Raw genomic sequence first — 23,546 nt, forward strand, 5'->3', positions numbered from 1 at the left:
CGAGACCTGGCTCAACCCTGCATCTGCTCCTGATATCGCCTCAGCAACTCCATACGGCTACAAGATAGCACACCAGGACCGCATCAACAAAGACGGAGGTGGAATCGCCATTATTTATAAAGAAACCCTCCCCTACACCACCGCCACAGACGTCACCACCCATATCATGGAACACCTCAATTTCCAGCTCCAAATTGATGGCAAAACCATCATCAGAGGCGCCCTCGCTTACAGACCTCACGGACCCCTCCTCACTTTCTGTGTTGCCATCCTCAAATTCATCGCCCGCTCGCCATAGACTCCAAGCACAACCATCTTCCTCGGAAACCTCAATTTTTGAAAGCATGAACAACATCAGTTTCACCCAACTAGGCACCAGCCCCCCACACTACCCAGGACACGTGCTCAACCCCATCTTTACTGCCAGTGACAGTCAAGGACAGCCATGTCACCACGCTTATCTAGACAGACCATGTCATCGTCCACTTCGCAATCACAGGATCCCTTGGCACCGCCACCAAGTCTCCCAGCACCTCACACTGCAGCTGGAACAAATTATCAGAGAGCCGGTGAACCGTGGTCCTCTGAACCCCACACTCTGACACCGCAGCCAACCTAGAACAAGCTGTCAAGAACCTTTCTGCCTGGATTACTGATTGTGCCAACTGAGTCTCCCCCGTCAAGCCCACCAAACTCAAGCGATCCACCAAACAGGCCAGTTGGTACAACACGGAACTGAGAACTGCGAAACGCATCTGCAAGGGACTAGTAAGGAAATGGCAGACCAGCAAGGAGCCCACAGTCTGAGCTACCTTCAAGATGTACCTCAGTCAGTAGCACCAACTACTGAAAGAGACGAAGAGTAGCGCCCTGGGTGACCACGTCAAAGCCAGCTCTAACCACAGCAAAGAACTCTTCAACATCATCAGAACGTTTTCCAATCCCTAAGCCTTTGAGAACATTATCACCACTTCTCAGGGACTCTGCAACGCCCCAACAGTCTTCCTTCACAATAAGATTGCCACCATCTTCAAAAAGTTCGAACCCCGATCCACTCCCCCCGACACCTTCATCCTTCTCAATCCCACAGATGCAAACCCTAATGCTATCTCCGACCATCTGCTCACCACACAAAACAGCACAGCCATCATGAACTCCATCCACTCAGGAGCACCCATGTACCCCTGTGCCCACCACATTTTCAACCTCAGGAGCAAGATGATTTGCATCAAACTCACCATCATCTTGAACTCATCCATAAGCATGGCCACCATCCCCAAAGTATGGTTTCACGTAGAAGTCGAACCCCTTCTCAAGAATCCTTCTGTCAGCCTCAAGAACTACTGCTGCATTTCTGCTCCCCTTTCCCGCCAAAGTCCTTGAAAAGGCTATCAACTCACAGAACACCTGGTGATCAGCAATCTTCTGGACCCCACCCAATCCGGATTCTGCACCAACCACAGCACCAAAACTGCCCTGTTCACTACCACTGATGACATCAGAACCCTCTTCGACCGGGGAGAAACAGTGGGCCTGATCCTCCTCGACTTCTCAGCAGCATTCAACACTGTATCCCACCACAACCTTATCAAAAGATTTCAACACATCAAAATCCAAGGAGTCGTCCTCAAATGGATTGCATCTTCCTCACCGGAAGAACCCAGGGATCTGCCTACCACCTTTCACCTCTGAACCCAAGAACACCATCTGCAGGGTCCCTCAAGGCTCGTTCCCTCAGCCCTACTCTGTTCAACATTTACATGACCCCCTTTGCCAACATTGTCAGAATCCATGGAAAGAACATCATACCCTATACAGACACACAGCTCATCCTCTCACTATCAGAAGACCCCTCCACCACGAAGGCTAACTTCAGGGGGTGCATGATGGGAATCGCCGACTGGATGAATAACTACTACCTAAAACTCAACACAGACAAAACGGAAATGCTGATCTTTTGGGAACAACACCTCCTTGTCGAATGACTCCTGGTGGTCTACTGAACTGGGACCAGCACCCACTCTAACAGACCACGCTTGCAACCTTGGCATCATCCTGAACAGCAAGCTCACCATGAAAAAACAGATCAATGCAGTCTCTTCCGCCTACTTCAGCACTCCTTGCATGCTTTGGAAGATCTTCAAATGGCCCCACGTCAACACCAGATGAACCATCACTCAAGCCCTAGTCACAAACCGTCCCCCACCTCAAGAAGCTCCACTGGCTCCCCGTTCAAAAGAGATGTCAATTTAAGATGCTGATCCACACCTAAAAGGCCCTTAACAGCCAAGGTCCAGAATACATCAACCACTGCCTGAAATTCCACCGACCCTCCAGATATCTGTGCTCCTCTTCCCTCTCCTTCACACACCCACCCCAGTATCCACCAAAGCAACAGTGTAGCACACTTCTACCTTGCTGTAAAATCCTGGAACGACCTCCCTTTCACCTACAGACCTCATCCTCTCTTCTGGAATTCAGGAAAGAACTAAAGACCTGGCTGTTTAAGTTTACCCCTTAATTATGGTCTCAGGGCCTGGATACTCTTACAAGTCATTAGCCGTGCTCTGTAAATCTTGTAGGATTGATTAAGCTCCCAAAGGAAGGGCACACTACACCCACAAGTTTCTGCCACATGTGAGTAGTCTAACCACATAAGGTAAATCATCTGATACTCCCGCTCTCTACATCATAAATGCCAAAAGCTCGGCATTGTTAACCATTCCAGCCAATATCCAGTTGCCCCTGTCCGTCAGCCACTTAGCAGTGTGCTGCATAGTGACAGCAAAATAATAAAACTCCTGCTGCAGCACCTCCAGGCCGCACTCCTCGTAACTCCTCATCAAGTTAACTCGAGCCACCGACTGCGCTTTCCAGCACAGAGAAGGGAGGTAAGTAAGGAATCTAGTTGCCAAAACACTCTGAAGGGTAAAGAGCACAGGAAGCTCTGAATGGTGTAGAGGCAGCACAATAGCAGTCCTGCCAGTAAGCAGTAATGGCAATGTGTTTCTCAAGGACACCGACAAATGCAGCAAGTCCAGCACCTGCCCCATATTGAGCTGCAACTGCTCTTTCTTGGTGTGCGCCATCATTACGCCAAGATAACGGAAGCGTTCAACTTCCTATCTCAGCCCAATAATAGGCAGCTGACGCCTCAGGGTCCCCACCAACATCACCAGAGGGAAAGTAATGACTTCCTGCGGTGACTATGCAGGCTGCACATGTCACCAAATTCATCATGGTGCCGCAGCAGAATCCCAAAGGATTCCCAGGGGGCCCTAAGATAAAACAAAGCATTGTCTGCATATAACAACAATATATGCTGCGTTGCCCCAAGCTCATGCAATTCCCAGCAGGCCAGCACCACCACCAGCTAAATCGCTAACACAAATAATAGAGGAGGCAGCCGACAGTCCTGCAGAGTGCCCCTATCTAATTCCCAACTTTCAAACCGAAACCTCCCCACGCGAACCCTTGCACTAGGGCCGGTATACAGTAATCGGATCCAAGCCCGAAACTGCAGCCTGAACCACATGACTGGCAGGACCTCAAGCAGGTACCCCCATTCCTGGACGCCTTTTCTAAGCCTATTGATACCAACACCATTTTCTTACTCCTGCCCTCCACTTCATGAAGCACATGGGTCAGTCACATCAGATTAATCCCTGTACTGTGGCTGGGTTAAATCCACAATGGTCCCCATACACAAGTCTACTCACAGCCGGGTTCAAGCGTTTGGCCGGTAATATACATAATACTTTGATGTTCATGTTTATCATAGTGAGTGGCTTGTACACCGCTGGGTCCAACCTTTCCCCACCCGGCTTGAGCAACATGCAGATGTCTCCCTCCCTCATGGTGGGCGGTAGCACCCCTCTCTCCCTGGCTTCCAGGAAGGCCTCAGGGAGACCCTGCATGAAGGTAGCAGAGAACTCCAGGTATAACTCTGCCGAGAACCCATCTCCCTAGGTGCTTTTGACTTCAAAAGCATCCGCAGCGCCTCACACCGCTCATCCAATGCTAGGTCCATGGGAGTCTCTGCAGCCACTAACCATCAACCCGTGGAAGCTCCAAACTGCCCAGGAATGCCCTGACATGGTCAAAAGTAATCTGCAAATTCCTGTGGTACATTCCCTCCAAGTGACATTGAAAAGCCATCAGAATGTTCGCCCTCAAGGTTAACATTGCACCTTCACTGTGATCAGTTGGGAAATAGGGGCGACAACCACCTCTGATCACAGAATCCAAGCCAGCAGCCTACCTGACTTGTCTCCCTCCAGATGCAATCTCTGACAATACTGTTTCAGTGTGTACTTGTCCAGTCTGTCCCAAGTGTTATGTGCCACTACACGTTGTCCCTGTGTAATACCGAATCAGGCAAGTTCTGCACCTGCATGCCGGCCACCCTATTCTCTGCTGTATAAAGCTCCTCCTGTAGCTGGTGCCACGCCCCACACGTTAACCCTATGCATTGCCCTCGCAACACAGCCTTCATAGCCTCCCATTCGAAGGCTGTGCAAGCGATCCAGTTGTACTCCATATAGTCGGTCTACTCCTGAGTCACCGACTCCCTACCCACTGCGACCAACAGGACCTCAAAGGGAATCTCCACACACATCTCTGCGCCGTGGCCCCCACCCAGTTTAGCATGCAGCACACCGCAGAGTGATCAGACAAGAATCTAGCTAGATGTGAGACAGCCAACCACACAGCGAGGGGGATCCCCACCACCAACACCCTGTCCAACCTACTGAACATGTTCTGAGTGAGTGAGAGGCATATAAATTCCTTCAACAATGGGGGAATTGCACACCAGGCATGGATCTGCATCCTGACTGAACAAGTCCGGTAACCATGTAAAAGAAGTTTGGATTGTCACATTTGGAGCATAAGTGTTGAGCCGGGACACAGCCTTCCCCTCCAGCATACCCTGCAGTAGCACATATCCGCTGCAACATCAGCCCCTACATAAGTAAGGGGAAATGGTATACCTAATGCCACCCAAACCAGCATTCCCCTGACGTACACAGAGTAGGAGGCATGGAACACCTGACCTCTCCACTTCTTAGCCAGCTGCTCTGCCTGTGCATTGTGTAAGTGTGTCTTCTGTAGACAGGCTATGCTGGTTTTATGACACTTTAGGAAGGAGGGCACCCTCTACCACATAGTGACCAGCCCGTAGGCATTCACGTCAGGAAACAATATTTATCCCCATATCTGTGACGATGCAGGATAGAACCCCCCCCCCCATGACGCAAACAACACCCCCCCACTTACCCCTCCCCAGACAAACACAATGCAACAGTAGACCAATGTGTGCCCACCTAGTACATGGGGCAGGAACAACACAGGAAGGGGGGGTACCAGACACCGCCAGCCTTCATTCATTACAGTAACCACTGATTTCAAAGTAGGAGCCCCGCCGTCCTGCATAGAAAGAGGATCGCAGACCACAAGAGCGTGAACAGGCCACCATCATGCAACACCAGCACCCCGGGAGGTCAACAAACCATGCATAAGCAGCAGAGGCCCGTGGCAGTCACTCCCCATGCCAACCAACAGAGTCTCACAGAAGTAGAGAAAAAACATAACACCAACAGTAGGATTAGCTCTTTATCGAGTCAATCAGCAACGTGTCCGGCACACAGTCCATTGTGACATTGGAGACGCCAGGCTCTGAGATTTCTGCCTTTTAACCTGGTTGTCATAGGTCTGTACATGACCGAATTCCACTCAATTCGGCATTTCTCAGTTCCTTTGCTCAGGATGATGAATACTCATTGGTGATGTTGGACATTGTCCCTTCCTAATTACAGTGCCATCTCTTCTGTGGTGGTTTTCATTCTACCAGATCTGGTCCACCTACTTTCAACATCTCCCAGTATGTGAGTTTGTAGTGCCTCATCCCAGATGTTACTTGAGCCACCTTTCCTGTGTCATACATAGTCCGTACATTCCACAATCTGAGTCTTGACTTGAAGTTGGTGCTCAGAACTTTCATCATCCTGTCAGTAGTTTCTGTGCGGCCTTGAATTCTGTCAGCCATGCATATCTCATGCGGAATCTCTGGAAGTCCCTCATGTCCAGAAGAGTTAGTGGTTTTTGTTGTTGTTTCCATAACAAATGCTTTTTATGGGACAAAATTGTTATCCTTGTGCCCAGCACCCAACGTGCTGGGGCAGTGGATCATGCTTCGTCTGGGCTCCATCCATTGACCTTTCTGGTTAGGGCGAGCCTGCCAGGAAAATAAGTTCCCACCAGTATAGCTCTCTAGGTCACTGAGACATGCAAGCTTCTCGACCACTTCAAGGCGGCAATCCTGTGAGGGGGAATTACTTTTAATTTCCTTTTAAATCTGAACTTTACAATGGCATGATGAAGCCAAAGGCAACTTTTAAAAGTAGGGTATTCAAGTCAAAATGAATGATTTGGTGTTGCACTAGTGTAGGTTGTGCTTAAATCTACTTCATGTTTATATGTGCAGTGCATAAAATCAACAAATTTCAAACTTTTACAACTTTTTACAGTTTTAAAACTAGAAACCTTGTAACTTGTGTGTGATTTAGGGCATTGTCAAGGGAATTCCAAAACAGCCACTTTCTTGCGACACCAAATGCTTTGGACTTGTGTATCGTGCAGGGTAACAAAACAATGATGTCATATACTTACAGATCCAGAAGATCAAACAAAATATATGTGCACTGTGCAAAAAGAAATGTGGGAACTGGTATACATTTCTGTGGTGCTTGAGAACATTGTTTTGAGCCTTCCCCCCGAACCCTCAACTATTGAATCAGACGTGTGGCACTTTCTACATCCCTTCATTGTTGAACTTTGAATTGCTTAGTTCTTGACAATATTTTTTTCAATTCTTTAAAAGTGTTCCATCAAAGTTGGAGTCACCCCAAAACAGAAAAGTTTATTCTAGATTTCACCAATAGTAGAGAGCTTGGGTCAATAATTAGTCCTTGTCTGGCTATGATATATACTTTACATATTTTAATTTGACTAGAGTAGGCATCCAGTAGTTACACATTTTTAAAAGTTACTTACTAGAGCATGATGAGGTTTTAGAAATATATTTCCATCTAAGGAGAAATATTAATGCACATCTCCTTAACTCGGATTAGGCACCACCTCTGGAATCAGATGCTTATATTTCTTGAAATTGCAATCATGCATATATGCGTCCGGTCTACTATAACATTTTTTACACCATTTACTTATACAGAACAGAGCATACAGCTTCAAAGAAATACTTGAACCAGACTTTAATACTGCCAATTAAAGGAAACTGTCGAGATGATGATTAAAAAGTTGTACAACCACTTAAATCTCCAAGTAACAAATGTTCTAATGAGCATATTTCACAGAAGTAATATGTGTTAATGGCTTTTGAACAAAGGTTGACATAAGCAGGATGCTGGTTTAGACTTTTGAGTAATTCCCCTAGCTTTGATAAGAGCCACCCTGGAATGGTTCATCTCAAACGCAAAGTGATTATATTTTGAGTCACTTTTCATTTGTAAATTGAGGTAACATTTTTAATGTCAGTTCCTTGTTTAAAGCATTTGCTCAGCCGGAAGTACATTTTTGGAGGTAAATTCCCATTTATTGTAATGCTAAAATGCCAACTCAACTGAAAATGTGAGTTGAATGTAAGCTATGCAAGCAATACAAATGTAAACATATTTTCTATAAATGTGAACTCTCTGTTAAAGTTTTGAGCAAAGGTTTGAGGGTACTTAAAATCCACCTGGAGGTGAGAGCTCTATCCAGTACTTACATCATAGAGGCTGGCTACACAACATGTTTTTCAGGGGTTTCCTGGGTATTTTAGAGTTGCCCTAAACACAAGGTTTGGGCAGATCTGCAGTCTTGTGGAACTAGGCAATGCTGCTTTTGTCACTTGAAATCTCTTTGAGTGATGTAGTGTGATTAGTTGTAGATTCTAGGCTACCCTATAATGGGGGTCCCACAGCATATACCCAAAGCCTCTGCTCCAGTAGTGTTGAACCCATCGAGAGCCCTTGGTGTGTTTTCAAGGATGCTTTTAGGTCTTTGCGTTCAATTAGTCAGTTCACCTTGAGCTCGTCCACCCTAGCACATGTGGACCAACCATGACAAGTTGGAGATGAGAGTGTGCTGAATCTAGAGTAGGCCCCTTTTTAATAATCAAAGATGAACACTCCACAGAATGGGGAGCAGGGAGGATGGTGAGAAATCTGCAGTTATATAGAGTGTCTGCCAGAAAAAGAATTACCGATGGATGCTTGCCACTGTAGATTCCTCACCTTTTGAATCAATTCCCAGGCAGTCCGTCCCTTAAGGTGTGATGCCTGAGCAGTGGCGTCAAAACAAGATGTCCTGAGGAATAAGTGGGCAATATAGCCCCTTTTCTGGACTTGACTGCTGAGGCAGTAGTGCTTGATGAATGCATGCAGGGATGCCCACACAGCAGACTGGCAGATGCCCTGTACTGGGATACTCCTCTTCAAGACCTTTGAAGCAGTTTGGCTCTGGTGGCATGAGCATGTAGGCCATCTATGTGCTCCTTCTTGTCAGGTCATCACATGTCTTTAATCACAGGATGATCCATCTGGACAGGGTTCACTTGTGCACCGCCTTCCCCTGCTTACCACTGCCAAACCCCACAGCAAGCTGGCCATCAACTCAACTCTGTGATACACTTGATGTAGAAACTCTGAGCTCTCCTTGGGTCTAACCAAATGAAGCATCTTCATTAAAGGGATGTGGCTGAGAGAAAAATGTAGGTAGAGTAATGGACTGACTTGCATGGAAGGGCAGAAATGAAGCGGAATTTCTCAGCACCAATTTGTCAGGCAAAATAGTGATGCACGTGGGATGCACTGGTAGCACCTGTAATCCACTGATAGATAGATAGATTTTTATTGCTTGATTAGTAAAAACCAATGCAATCCCCTGAGGTGGTGTGCAGAGGTAATTGCACTAAAAAACACTGTCTTGATGGTGAGCTGTCACAGAGAACAATTGTGCATGGGCTTGAAATGTGTGCACATTAGGAACATATGGACCGAATTAAGGCCCCATAGAGGCAAAATGAAAGGCTCTGGTGGCAACCAGTACAACAGGCCTTTGAGCAACCTCATCATAACTTATGACTTAAATAACAAATGTCAGTTGTTGTCATCTTAGTCTCCATGCATGGAAGTGCAGATTCTGGCATTTGGCTATAGGTGGGCAAATACTCAGGCTTAGCAGATCAAGTAAGCACTCTCCTTTGGCTCAATTAAGAGCTATTGATATGATGTGATCATGTTCCATCCTGATATGCTTCAGAACTTTGGGCAGAAGAGATAGTGGTGGAAAGACATGCAAATGCCCTGTGTCCCCTTAGAAACAGAATGTATCCCCAGAGACCCTCTAGGTGGACACTCAAGAGTGCAGTCATCGTGACACCACGCCTTTTCTGCAGTAATTAAAAGATCCACCCAGTGCATGCCTTATTGAACACACATACCCTCATCCCCCTCTGAATGAAAATGTCATTATTGTCTGCCACCTGACACGAGCTGAGCTCATTTGCCCTCACGATGAGTGATCCCAACAAGTGTTTGGGCTCTCTGGAAAAAACGGACATAGATCCAAAATCAGCTTGAAGCCTTTTTTGACCACCAAGATATAGCGGAATGCATGCCCCTTGCCTATTTCTACCTCTGGAACCCTCTCTATGACCCCTTTGGCAAAAGTGATAGAACTTGTTGCTCTAGAAGGATGATGGCATGATCCACTGATGTTTGAGTAAAAATAAAGGTAGGGTATCAGGGATGTGGAATTCCTATCGCCCGACACATCCTGTTTGGGGTCAAGGGCAACAAGTTTTTATGTTTACTTTGTCCTTGGGACAAGTAGGCCCAACCCTCTGCAGCACAAACCCTTTGGCTGCCTGTTTACAGAGAGTGAAACTCTCTGCAGTTGAGGTAATGTGTTTCCAAAAGACAATGCTGTTCGAACTTGTATTTATGGTTCATTATTTGAAAGCCTTCCTTATTAGGGTAAGTGCTGTAAATAAATGTTTTAAGGTCACACTTTACTACTGACGTTGGTTCCAGTACAAAAAAAAAAAACATGTATATCCATTTTTGAAAAGTTTAGGCTATGAGGCTAAGTATAATGCTCCCAGAATGCTCTCTGATTAGATGCAAATGAAGTGTCATTTAGTAAAATGTGTTGATGCATGCTAGTATTTCCCAAAAATATTTCTAATGGAAAATCAGTGTAACCATTTTCAACACGATTATGGGAAGCATGAAAATAAACAAACACTGACAAAGCCAACTGATCTGACATATTTTTATAAGTCTTTTAGTTTCATCAATGCGTGTCTTATTTTGACATGGCTTTTGTAACACTTTATTGTTGTGGGAGCTACCAGGCCCTCAACATTGTAACAAACACTGGCAAAAAAAACCCAAAAATCTTTGAACTCTAAAAGCACACGTTGCCACCAGTGGCATAACAAAGGCCCCGCAGCTGCCCTCCAGGGGGCCCCTTCAGCACAGCACCTGCCCTGAGTGAGTCTGGAGAGGGGGCTCCTCCATGTTCTTTGCAAAGGGGCACCCTCCAGTTTCGTTACGTCACTGATTGCCACTGTAGTTCCTGACACTGAACAAAACTACTTTGTGTGCCAATATGCTCCGTGTGGAAGAGCAGAATGCGATCACTCACAGTAAAGCCAGCCGAAAGAAAGAGAAATAGAAGTTTAATAAAAACAAAATGTCTTTGTTAACACTAGACCTAATTAGGGACCAAGACCCACATGTAGGTAGCTTTTTGCATGTCGCAAACTGCGACTTTAGCTGTTTGCGACGTGCAAAAAGCACATTGCGATGCACAAGCCCAGTTTTGCGATTCGGTAACCTGGTTACTGAATCGCAAAACGAGTTTGCGACTCGCAATTAGGAAGGGGTGTTCCCTTCCTAATTGCGACTCGCAGTGCAATGTAGGATTGTTTTGTGACCGTGCACGCGGGCGCAAACCAATCGCAGTTTGCACCCATTTCAAATGGGTGCTAACACTTTCGCAAAACCATTGTGAATGTCACTGTAAACATTTTTTCAGAGCAGGCAGTGGTCCTGCGGACCACTGCCTGCTCTGAAAAAATGAAAGAAAACGTTTCATTTTTTGTTTTTGTAATGCATCTCGTTTTCCTTTAAGGAAAACGGGCGCATTACAAAAAAAAAAAAAAATGCTTTATTGAAAAGCAGTCACAGACATGGTGGTCTGCTGTCTCCAGCAGGACACCATCCCTGTGAGGGCCGCCATTCGCAAGGGGGTCACAAATTGCGACCCACCTCATGATTATTCATGAGGTGGGCATTTGCGAAGCCCTTGCGAATCACAGATGGTGTCAGGGACACCATCCTACATTCAGATTTGCAACTCGCAAATTGCGAGTCGCTCTGACTCGCAATTTGCGGGTCGCAAATCTGAACCTACCTACATGTGGCCCCAAATTCTTAAAGAAAGTCACAAAAGTGCACCCATGGTATATGTCGTACCCCTATAAAATAGTTGTGAACTGTATTTTAGCATGGGTAAATACGATGTGTAGATTTGCTCATGTGAAAATCTATTGAGCATTTGCAAGTTCATTTTCCCTCCAGCCACTTTCTTCCCAACCCTGGAAGAAGTTATAATTCTGCCATTGTCAGGAGTAAATGTCCAACCTTTCTTATTATGGGAAAATATTAGAGAGAAGCTGGTGAAAATCTTTAAAACATGCAGGTTAGTAGGTTTGCAGACTCAAAGGCATTCCAGCCCTGGAACTATTGCTTACTGCTTCCTCCAGCCCCAGTATGCAGATCTGCAGAAAGGTGGCAAAATAAGGAAATTGCTACAATAGGGATTGAAACTGCAAGCCCTACTATGGTAGTAGCCCTGGCATAATCAGAGAGGCTATTATCAGAGCTCTTACATAATGAGATCACTGCCATAATTTGTCGCCACACTACATGGCACCAAAGGGACAAGTAGATCTTTTTACAGGACAAGTAGATTTGAGAAGCAACCTGTCCCCTGGACAAGTAGATATTTTAATAAATTCCACACCCCTGGGTATGAGGAGGGAAGATGTGAAGTGCATGATGTAACCCCTCTGACCAGTTTTATGCATCCATCGATCTGACATTTTTGCTCTATTGACAACAACAGCGAAAGAGACACTTTTCTCAGTGGAGGGTGCTGGTAGAGATTTCAGTTCTCTGTTAGGAGATGTTTCCAAGTCACTAACATTTTATAAATGTAGGTGTAGGTCATCATCAGTATAATGAGGAGGAAGCAAGTTGCCTGCCTCCTCATTGTTGACCTCATACTGCAGTCCATTTAGGAGCCCTTGAACCACATCTGAAACTGAGTCAAACAGGACCTACAGCCTCTGGTACCACCAGCATCTAGGAAGAGGCTGAGGATCATCCATTGGTATCCTATAAAAAGATATAGGCCCGACACAGGAAAGTGTTGGCTCTGGATCAAAAATTGGCATCAGAAGTGGATCCAAGTAGGGTGCCATTGGAGGTTTGGTCGGCGCCTGAGCTGTCAGCACCTGCATAGGCTGATGGGGAGATGGGAAAAGGCCCAGCAGCTTCATTCAGTGCAGGGAAGGGGCCATCTTCTGAAATGGAGAGAACAACCCTGCGACTTCATGAGGCCTGAAAACTCACCAAAGGAAGTTAGCACTGTTCTGAAAATTTGCAGCATGGCCTCTTTGAACGCCATTACCTGCTGAGAGTTCCACACTGACCCAGGAAACAACTGTGGAGTCAGATCTTTGGAGTGTTGACTACACAGCTTCTCTAATTTGTGGGAGTGACAAGAGTGAAACACATCCCACTTGATCTTTTGTATATATGCCACGATTTGGACTTTGACTTACCTGCAGTCTTGGAGCACAAAAGGGACCTGGAGTGGAAGTGACTTATAACTTGGAATGAGAACAAGTCAGTTATTAAGAGTATCATCCCCACTTTTTGAGTTCTGTGAAGTAGTTTTGCCTCCCAATCTTCTTCATTGAAGGACGCTGGAAAATGGAACTGAACTCTGTGTCCAAGGGTGGCGCCAAAATGCAGCCCTGCGCCATCGCTTCTAGAGGTTGTGTGGGACTGCTACAGAGCCTGATGGCACCACTTAGCGGCATGCAGGTGCAATTACTTGAAACTTACATCATTCAAGCAGTTTCTTGTGCATGGGGATATTCAAAAGGTTGAGGAATCTGTGGTTGGAAGTATTCCTTATAAGTTACATCTAGGTGTTTGGTGTGGGGAACATCTGCCGGAGCTCTGTTAGTGGTACATAGACCGTGAGTGATCATGGGTTGTGAACATCTGCTCATTGTTGGTTAAATTGCAGAAACATGATGACCTTGCTATTCAGAAGGCAAGGGAATTTCGATTCTGTTCGTTTTTTAAATAAAATAATTTGTCAGAAGGTGGAGATTCAGCAAGCCCACAAATACAAACTTACCATTGAGCAAGGACCTGAACATTAAAAAAAAAGTAAACTTCAGCTGTGTATTTACACACATGTCATAACTGCGACACATCTTGCCAGTGCCTCAGTCCACAAATATCATTAAAATCTGAACCAATCTAAAATTGGACACAGTAACATTTTGAGTAGCTGCTTTTTTGCATTTAATATACATAGGTGTAAGTAATGTATTGAATTTGTAGATTGTACAACCTGAATTGCACTCGGATGTTATTTGTTATGTTTTAGGGACTTGCACTGTATAGATGACCTATTGTTTTGGTGTAACAGGCGTGTAGCTGCACATTTGGTTGTCTTGATTTGGCAGGCTATTAGAAACCCTTCGCAGAGAAAATTCCAAGCCAAAGAAGTGATGTATAAACAAACAAGGAAAACAAAATAAAATTGGTGTACAAACATTGACTAGGAATAAAGAGTTCAATAGAAAAAAGGCCAAGTATTTATACTCTCTTCAGTGAGGAAGACTTGTCAGAGGAGGAAGACCATGACCAATGAGGTGGAAGCAGAAGAAGGCATAGGGTTTTGTGAGGTCGGTGTAGGGGCCTTGGGACAGGGCATGCAGTGAAACATTGGCAAGAAGTGGTACAGGGTTAAAAAGGGTTGAACTCATGAGGCTGGGCAAAGAACATGGAAGGCCGAAATAGGAGGTGCCTTTTCGGGATTCTCACAGATAGCAGAGCAGCAGGATAAGTGTTGGGCGTAAGGATGGACTAGTAGGTGTTGGCAAAGAAGAGGTGCTTGTCTAGAGGAACCATAATAGGAAAACTCTAAATGGATGTTGCGATTGAGTGTGCACATCCCCTTAACAGCATGCAGGATTGTGGGATGAGGGGATGGGTAGTAAGGGAGTGGTAAAAAGCGCTCCTGGATTGATCTCCCTCCTACAAAATCTGAACAGTTGGGTGAAATAGCCCTGGGCTTAATTAGGTAGATGGCAGAGAAGTACAGTCTTTATCAGCTCAGGTTTCTTTTGGATTCAGCACATCCAACTTGCTCCATTTCTATGCGTTCCTCTATAGTACTTCTTAATGAATGAATGATGCTAATTTATAAAACAGGAGGAAGACCTCTAAGGCATGCATATATATATATATCAGGGGTGTGGAATTTATTAAAATATCTACTTGTCCAGGGGACAGGTTGCTTCTCAAATCTACTTGTCCTGTAAAAGGATCTACTTGTCCCTTTGGTGCCATGTAGTGTGGCGACAAATTATGGCAGCAATTAATAGCCTCTCTGATTATGCCAGGGCTACTACCATAGTAGGGCTTGAATACTTGGAATTTCAATCCCCACTGTAGCAGATCTGCATACTGGGGCTGGAGGAAGCAGAAAGCAATAGTTCCAGGGCTGGAATGCCTTTGAGTCTGCAAACCTACTAACCTGCATGTTTTAAAGATTTTTACCAGCTTCTCTCTAATATTTTCCCATAATAAGAAAGGTTGGACATTTACTCCTGACAATGGCAGAATTAGAACTTCTTCCAGGGTTGGGAAGAAAGTGCTGGAGGGAAAATGAACTTGCAAATGCTCAATAGATTTTCACATGAGCAAATCTACACATCGTATTTACCCACGCTAAAATACAGTTCACAAATATTTTATAGGGGTACAACATATACCATGGGTGCACTTTTGTGACTTTCTTTAAGAATTTGGGGCCCCAAGTAGGTAGGTTCAGATTTGTGACCTGCAAATTGCGAGTCGCAAATCCAAATGTAGGATGGTGTCCTTGACACCATCTGTGATTCGCAAGGGCTTCGCAAATGCCCACTTCATGAATAATCATGAGGTGGGTCGCAATTTGCGACCCCCTCACGAATGGTGGCCTGCTGGAGACAGCAGACCACCATGTCTGTGACTGCTTTTCAATAAAGCAGTTTTTTTTTTTTTTTTTTTTGTAATGCAGCCCGTTTTCCTTAAAGGAAAACGAGATGCATAACAAAAACGAAAAATGAAACATTTTCGTTTAATTTTTTCAGAGCCGGCAGTGGTCCGCAGGACCACTGCTTGCTCTGAAAAAATGTTTACAGTGACATTCACAATGGGAAAGGGGTCCCATAGGGATCCCTTCCCTTTTGCGAAAGTGTTAGCACCCATTTGAAATGGGTGCAAACTGCGATTGGTGTGCACCCGCATTCGCGGTCACAAAACAATCCTACATTGCACTGCGAGTTGCAATTAGGAAGGGAACACCCCTTACTAATTGCGAGTCGCAAACCCGTTTTGTGATTCGGTAACCAGGTTACTGAATCGCAAAACTGGGTTTGTGCATCGCAATGTGCTTTTTGCACGTCGCAAACAGCGAAAGTCGCTGTTTGCGACATGCAAAAAGCTACCTACATGTGGGTCTTGGTCCCTAATTAGGTCTGGTGTTAACAAAGACATTTTGTTTTTATTAAACTTCTATTTCTCTCTCTTTCGGCTGGCTTTACTGTGAGTGATCGCATTCTGCTCTTCCACCAGGAGCATATTGCCACACAAAGTAGTTTTGTTCAGTGTCAGGAACTACAGTGGCAATCAGTGACGTAACGAAACTGGAGGGTGCCCCTTTGCAAAGAACATGGAGGAGCCCCCTCTCCAGACTCACTCAGGGCAGGTGCTGTGCTGACGGGGCCCCCTGGAGGGCGGCTGCGGGGCCTTTGTTATGCCGCTGGTGGCAACGCGTGCTTTAAGAGTTCAAAAACTTTTTTGGGGGGGGTTTGCCAATGTTTGTTACAATGTTGAGGGCCTGGTAGCTCCCACAACAATAAAGTGTTACAAAAGCCATGTCAAAACAAGACACGCATTGATGAAACTAAAAGACTTATAAAAATATGTCAGATCGGTTGGCTTTGTCAGTGTTTGTTTATTTTCATGCTTCCCATAATCGTGTTGAAAATGGTTACACTGATTTTCCATTAGAAATATTTTTGGGAAATACTAGCATGCATCAACACATTTTACTAAATGACACTTCATTTGCATATAATCAAAGAGCATTCTGGGAGCATTATACTTAGCCTCTTAGCCTAAACTTTTCAAACATGTGTGTACACGTTTTTGTTTTTTTGTACTGGAACCAACGTCAGTAGTGAAGTGTGACCTTAAAACATTTATTTACAGCACGCACCCTAATAATGTAGGCTTTCAAATAATGAACCATAAATACAAGTTCGAACAGCATTATCTTTTGGAAACACATTACCTCAACTGCAGAGAGTTCAACTCTCTGTAAACAGGCAGCCAAAGGGTTTGTGCTGCAGGGGGTTGGGCCTACTTGTCCCAAGGACAAAGTAAACATAAAAACTTGTTGCCCTTGACCCCAAACAAGATGTCCCGGGCGTCGGGCGATAGGAATTCCACATCCCTGTATATATATATATATATATATATATATGTATGTATATGTTTAATGGCATGTGTAGCTGCAGATACACATGCTATGCATAGTCCTGCCATCTAGTGTTGGGCTCGGAGTGTTACAAGTTGTTTTTCTTCGAAGAAGTGTTTTTGAGTCACTGGATCGAGTAACTCCTCCTCTTCGGCTCCATTGCGCATGGGCACCGACTCCATGTTAGATTGTTTTCTTTCCGCCATCAGGTTTGGACGTGTTTCTTTTCGCTCCGGTAGTTAGAGTCGGAAAAGTTCTAAAAACTCTCTAATTCGTCGGTATTGTTTCGATCACGTATCATCTCTCTTCGACACTTTGGTACCGTCGGATCCAACTTCTTTACTCGCCCTTCGGGGCACCCGCGCCCAACTCGGGCTGACCACGTGGAAGCCTCGTGGACAGGACCCCATTTCGCTTCTGTGCTCGTGCCATGCCAAGTTCCCATATACAGACCAACATCTTGTCTGTAATCTCTGTCTGTCTCCAGACCATCGAGAGGATACTTGGGAGGCCTGCAGATCATTCCGCTTGAAGAAGACTCTATGAGACAAAAGAGTGCGAAGGTTGGAAATGGCGTTGAGAAGCACCGAACATCTCGACGTGGAGGAAGAGGAGATTATGCACACCGCAGTCTCCGTCCGAGGGTCCAGTTCTGAGCAGGAGTCGGAGGAGGAATGACCGGTCACGGCAGGACAGCACGTGAGTACACCTGCCCCTGTCCAATCCAAGCCTAAACATAAGGCCTCTGGAACGCCACTGCCAGAAGGCTATGGCTCAACCCGTAAAAAGACCTCCGGTGACCAAGCAACAACTTCGGCACCGAGAAAGGCCACAGCACCGAAGCCTTCGGACTCGAGCCAAAGCACTGGCTCAGAAACAGACAAACACCGACCCATGGAGTTGAAGCCTCGAAAATCGCTTTTGGAGCCGAGGCCAACATCCACTCCTGGCCTTTCGATCCCGAGAAAACCGGTTTCGGAGCCGTAAAGACCCAGCTACACAGAGGAGCATGGACTTTCGAAACAACTTAAAGAAAGCCATAGATTTTCAGAGGAACTCACACAAATGGAGGACATTGATGAAAGGCAGGCCAGAATTCATATTCATAAAGACACTGGCAAGATTATAACTGCACCTCCTCTGAAGACTAAGAGGAAGCTAGCCCTTCAAGGACAACTGGACACTGATCAGCCACCAGCTAAAGTGCCAAGGCCTAAGCAAAAATCTCCACCTTCACAATTTTCAGCTCATCAGTCTCCTCCTCATTCTCCTCACCTGATTGTATCTCCACCTACTACTCCTACACCTGCACAGTCTCCTGTACATTCTGTAGATTCACAACAGGACAATGTCGATCCATGGGATCTCTATGATCCAGATCCCATTCTGGATAACAGCCCAGACTGCTATCCTTCCAAACCATCACCACCAGAAGATAGAACTGGATACACTCAAGTTCTGGCTAGGGCGGCATAATACCACAATGTCGCCATGCACACCGAGCCTTTTGAGGATGATTTTCCCCTTAATACATTATCCTCCACTCACACTACTTACCAGTCCCTTTCCATGCTTCCAGGCATGTTAAAGCACGCACATCAAATATTTCAAGAGCCAGGCAAGGCCAGGATCATCACTCCCAGAGTGGAGAAAAAATATAAACCACCTCCCTCTGACCTGGCATTCATTACTCAACAACTGCCTCCTGATTCTGTAGTTGTGAGTGCAGCAAGGAAAATGGCCAACTCTCAGTCATCTGGTGATGCACCACCACCAGACAAGGAGAGCAGAAAATCCGATGCTGCTGGCAAAAGAGTAGCTTCGCAAGCAGCCAATCAATGGAGAATAGCCAACTCCCAAGCACTACTGGCTAGGTATGATAGGGCCCACTGGGACGAGATGAAAGATACCATCCAGCATCTCCCCAAAGACCAACAAAAGAGGGCACAGCAAATAGTCGAGGAATGGCAGGCTATTACTAACAAGCAGAATAGATCAGCCCTAGACTCAACAGACACAGCAGCTAGGACAATCAATACTGCTGTCACTATTTGGAGACACGCATGGCTTCGGTCGTCAGGGTTTAAGCCTGAAATCCAGCAGGCTGTCCTTAATATGCCATTCAATGAGAAACAGCTTTTTGGCCCAGAAGTTGATACGGCCATTGAAAAGATGAAGAAAGACTCAGACACCGCTGAAGCCATGGGTGGTCTGTATACTACACTGTACAGAGGTTCAGTTCGGAAACCTCAATACAGGGGTGGTTTTAGAGCACAAACACCTAAGGCATCCACCTCACAATCCAAATCATCTTACCAGCCTCAATACCAACGAGATGGGTTTAGAGGAACTTATAAAGGCCAATTCCCCAGAGGAAGGGGAAAATATCAGCCAGCAAAACAAGCCTCACAGCCAAAACAGTGACTCTCTCCACGTCTTCCCTCATCACACTTCCCCTGTGGGTGGAAGACTGCAAACTTTCCACAAAAATTGGTTACCTATTACAACAGACAACTGGGTATTGTCTATTATCCGCAATGGTTACTGCATAGAATTGGCACAAATTCCCCCAGATATACCTCTAAAACCACACAAACTCTCCTCCCAACACATCTCCATGTTGCAAGAAGTACAGTCACTATTACTCAAACAAGCCATGGAGCTTGTACCACAAGATCAAATAGGAACAGGGGTTTACTCCCTGTACTTCCTTATTCCCAAAAAACATGGAACCTTGAGACCAATACTAGATCTCAGAACTCTCAACCTTTACATCCTATGAGAACACTTTCACATGGTAACACTACAGGATGTAGTCCCACTGCTTATACAACAAGATTTTATTGCAACATTAGACCTCAAGGATTCGTATTTTCACATACCCATCCATCCAGTGCACAGAAAAATCTCAGGTTTGTAATACGGGGAAAACATTACCAGTTCGAAGTGTTACCCTTTGGGATAACAACAGCTCCCAGAGTATTTACAAAATGCCTTGCGGTAGTTGCAGCCTACCTAAGAAGGCAACACATCCATGTCTTTCCCTATCTGGACGATTGGCTAATAAAATCCAACAGTCATACACGGTGTCAAAACCATACACATTATGTAATACTAACCCTACACACTAGGGTTCTCCCTAAACTACCAAAAATCCCACTTGCAACCGGTGCAAATTCAACAGTATTTAGGAGCCACACTAAATACGCAAACAGCACTTGCAAGCCCAAGTCCACAAAGGGTACAAACATTCCACAATGTATTGGCACAAATTCAGTCTAACCAACAGTACACAGTCAAATTTGTAATGAAACTGTTGGGCATGATGGCATCATGCATCGCCATTGTCCCAAATGCAAGACTAAACATGCGGCCCTTACAACGGTGTCTTGCAAAACAGTGGTCACAGGCACACGGTCAACTTCAAGATCTAGTGTTGCTAGACCGCCAAACATGCATATCACTTCAGTGGTGGAAATCCACAAATTTAAACAAAGGTCGGCCATTTCAAGACCCTATGCCTCAAACCACACTTACAACAGATGCATCAATGATTGGATGGGGAGCACACCTCAACAATCACAAGATTCAAGGACAATGGGACACCAAACACAAACAACTTCACATAAATCACCTAGAATTGCTAGCTGTATTCCTAGCACTCAGCCTTTCAACCTCTTCTCATTCACAAACACATTCTAATCAAAACAGACAACATGACTACAATGTATTACCTAAACAAACAAGGAGGGACCCACTCATTGCAACTGTCCCTTCTAGCACAAAAGATTTGGAATTGGGCAATACACAAAAACATTCACCTGGTAGCACAATACATTCCAGGGATACACAACCAATTGGCAGATGTTCTCAGCCGAGATCATCAACAAACACACAAGTGGGAAATTCATCCCCAAGTGCTTCAGACATACTTTCATCACTGGGGAACGCCAGACATAGACCTATTCACCACCAGCAAAAAAGCAAAATGCCGAAACTTCGCATCCAGGTTCCCACACCCTCTACCAAGGGTAGTGCTCTATGGATCAACTGGTCAGGGATATTTGCTTACACTTTTCCCCCTCTCCCGCTCATTCCATTTCTAGTCAACAAACTGCATCAAAACAAACTCAAACTCATAGCACCAACGTGGGCACGTCAACCCTGGTACACAACACTGTTAGATCTGTCAGTAGTACCACACATCAAACTCCCCAACAGACCAGGGGCCAGATGTATCAAGATGCCTTTTAAGAAATCGCTATTTCTGATTTGCAAAATGCAATGTATCACATTTGCGATTCGGTAATAGCGATTTCTTAAAAATCGCAAATGCCATTACCGACTCGCAAATTGCGATACCGGCCCCCATTCGCATCTATCGGCCTGTCGGCCCATATTTGCGAATATTTTGCACGTCCCAAATTGCGAATTCCTAACTGGAATTGGCAATTTTTGGGAATGCAAAGTCCAGGGTGCTGGGGGCCTCAGGCCCCCTCTGCTGCACCCCAAAATATTTGTTTACAACATGTAAGTTGCACACATGCCAAAAGGGCATGTGTGCTTTACATGTAAATTAAAAAAATGCATTTTAAATGCATTTAAAAAATTTGTACATGGTTACCACCAAGTTCAACTTGGTGGTAAATAGTGATTCCTTAATGCCCAATTCGCATTAAGGAATTGCTTCTTACATGTGCTTTAGAAATCGCAAATAAGGAATCCTTATTTGCGATTTCTTATTTAGAGAGTCGCAATTTGCGACTCTCTAAACAGGGTCGCAATTTTAAGGAATTGCTATTTTAGCGATTCCTTAAAATTGCGTTCAGAATGCCTTTGATACATTCTGAAATGGCTTTTTGCATTCGCAAACGGGCATTCGCACCGTTTGCGAATGTAAAAAGCTTTGATGTATCTGGCCCCAGACCTGTTAACACAAAACAAACAACGGATCCAGCAATACTCAATCTAGCGATTTGGCTCCTGAAGTCTTTGAGTTTGAATATCTCCATCTTCCAACAGAGTGTATGGAAGTAATTAAACAAGCTAGAAAACCCAATACCAGGCAGTGTTGTGCCAACAAATGGAAAAGGTTTGTGTTTTACTGTCAATCTAAACAGACTGCCCCTCTTTCAGCATCAATAGAAGACATTGTAGGTTACTTGCTTCATCTGCAAAAAGCTAATTTAGCCTTCTCGTCCATCAAAATACATCTCACTTCTATTTCAGCGTATTTGCAAAATATACAACACACCTCTCTATTTAGAGTCCCTGTTATCAAAGCATTCATGGAAGGACTCAAACGCATCATACCACCAAGAACACCCCCAGTGCCTTCGTGGAATCTAAATATTGTACTCACACGACTCATGGGTCCACCATTTGAACCTATGCATTCATGTCAGATTCAATACTCAACATGGAAAGTTGCATTCCTAGTTGCAATTACTTCATTAAGGAGAGTTAGTGAAATCCAAGCTTTCACTATTGAACAACCCTTCATACAAGTACACAAACATAAAGTGGTACTTCGGACAAACCCAAAATTTCTACCAAAGGTGATATCACAGTTTCATATCAACAAACAGTGGAACTCCCAGTCTTCTTCCCACAGCCAGACTCTGTAGCAGAAAGAGCGCTGCATACATTGGACATTAAAAGAGCTATAATGTATTACATTTTGAACCCATGCATTCTTGCCAAATCCAATTCTTGACTTGGAAGGTAGCATTTCTAAAAGCCATCACTTCACTATGAAGAGTTAGCGAAATACAGGCGTTCACTATCGAAGAACCATTTATACAAGTACACAAACATAAAGTGGTTCTCCGCACAAATCCGAAATTTCTGCCAAAAGTTATTTCACCGTTTCATCTAAACCAAACTGTAGAGCTCCCAGTCTTCTTTCCACAGCCAGACTCAGTAGCAGAAAGAGCACTGCATACATTAGACATAAAGAGAGCACTAATGTATTACATAGACAGGACAAAATCATTTTGAAAAACTAAGCAATTATTTGTTGCTTTCCAAAAGCCCCATGCTGGTAACCCTATATCTAAACAGGGCATTGCCAGATGGATAGTCAAATGCATACAGACTTGTTACCTTAAAGCTAATAGAGAGTTACCCGTTACCCCAAAGGCTCACTCCACTAGAAAGAAAGGAGCAACAATGGCTTTTCTAGGTAACCTACCTTCTAGGTAAGGCAGCCACTTTGTCTACACCTCATACGTTTACCAAACATTACTGTGTAGATGTGTTAGCAACACAACAAGCCACAGTAGGACAGGCTGTGCTAAGAACATTATTTCAAACGACTTCAACTCCTACAGGCTGACCACCGCTTTGAGGAGGATTACTGCTTTGTAGTCTATGCACAGCATGTGTATCTGCAGTTACACATGCCATCGAACGGAAAATGTCACTTACCCAGTGTACATCTGTTCGTGGCATGTTCCGTTGCAGATTCACATGCACCCTCCTGCCTCCCCGGGAGCCTGTAGCCGTTTAAGTTAAAATATTCATTTGTACATATGTATATATATCTCTATTCCATTTGTATATATATCTCTATTGGACATCTCTTTTCTTTATACTCTATCACTCCTACCGTACCCTCTGCGGGAAAACAATCTAACATGGAG

At 44.9% G+C, this 23,546-nt stretch overlaps 1 protein-coding gene and 1 long non-coding RNA gene across 5 annotated transcripts in view; one reads left to right on the forward strand and one right to left on the reverse strand.

Moving 5' to 3' along the window:
* LOC138266389 (uncharacterized) overlaps window positions 1-23,546 on the reverse strand; it is a 517,771-nt gene that overhangs the window by 134,966 nt on the left and 359,259 nt on the right. Inside the window, exon 5 of one of the 3 annotated variants that reach the window (XR_011199497.1) lies at window positions 5,706-6,319. The exons of the other annotated variants lie outside the window; for them this stretch is intronic. This is a non-coding gene — a long non-coding RNA (uncharacterized lncRNA). Of the gene's footprint in view, window positions 1-5,705; window positions 6,320-23,546 lie in introns of those variants that run through there. 3 annotated transcript variants of the gene reach the window in all.
* Window positions 1-23,546, forward strand: part of KLHL22 (kelch like family member 22) — a 132,879-nt gene that overhangs the window by 70,950 nt on the left and 38,383 nt on the right. The window lies entirely within an intron of this gene.

Source organism: Pleurodeles waltl, chromosome 11 (genome assembly GCF_031143425.1).
Source record: "Pleurodeles waltl isolate 20211129_DDA chromosome 11, aPleWal1.hap1.20221129, whole genome shotgun sequence".
NCBI lineage: Eukaryota > Metazoa > Chordata > Amphibia > Caudata > Salamandridae > Pleurodeles > Pleurodeles waltl.